Here is a 902-nt window from a genome sequence, read left to right on the forward strand (position 1 = left end):
ACGCTAAACATAACCCTCACCCTAAACCTAACTCTCACCCTAACCCTAACGCTAACCCTAAACCTCACCTTCAACCTAAACCTCACCCTAACACTTATCCTCACACTAACCCTAACCCTAACCCTAACCCTACCCCTACCCTCAAACTAAGGCTCACGCTAAACCTAACAACAACCCTAACCCTCACTGTAACCCTAACCCTAACCTTAAACCTCACCCTATCCTTAACCCTCACCCTAACGTTAACCCTCACTCTAACAATCACCCGAACCCGAACCCTCACACACACACTAACCCTCACCATCTCCCGAAACCTCACCCTCACCTGAAAGCTCATCTTCACCCTAACCCTGACCCTCACCCTATACATCACCCTAACCCTAACCCTTACCCTAACACTACCCCTCACCCGAAACCTAACCCTAAAACTAAGCATCACCCTCAACCTAATCCTCATGCTAACCCTAACCTTAACCCTTACCTAATTGAAACCCTCACTCTCAACCTCATCATCACCCTCAGCCTAACTCTCACCCTCACACTAGCCCTGACCCAAAACCTAACCCTCATCCTAACCCTAATCCTAACCCTCACCTTCACCCTCACCCTAACCCTCACCCTCACCATAAGCCTTACAGTAACCCTTACCCTCACCCTAACCCTTACCTTAACCCTTACCCTCACACTAATGCTAACCCTAGCCCTAACCCTCACCGTAATCCTAACCCTCAAACTCACCCTCACCCTCACCGTAAAACTAACCCTCACCCTAATCCTAAATCTAACTCTCACCATCAGCCTAACCCTAAACCTGACCCTCACCCTCACCCTAACCCTAACCCTAACTCTCAAACTAACCCTCACCCTAACCCTATCGCTAACCCTAACACTCACCATCACAC

Source organism: Dipodomys merriami, unplaced genomic scaffold, assembly GCF_024711535.1.
Source record: "Dipodomys merriami isolate MVZ:Mamm:240054 unplaced genomic scaffold, mDipMer1.0.p SCAF_100, whole genome shotgun sequence".
Taxonomy (NCBI): Eukaryota; Metazoa; Chordata; class Mammalia; order Rodentia; family Heteromyidae; genus Dipodomys; species Dipodomys merriami.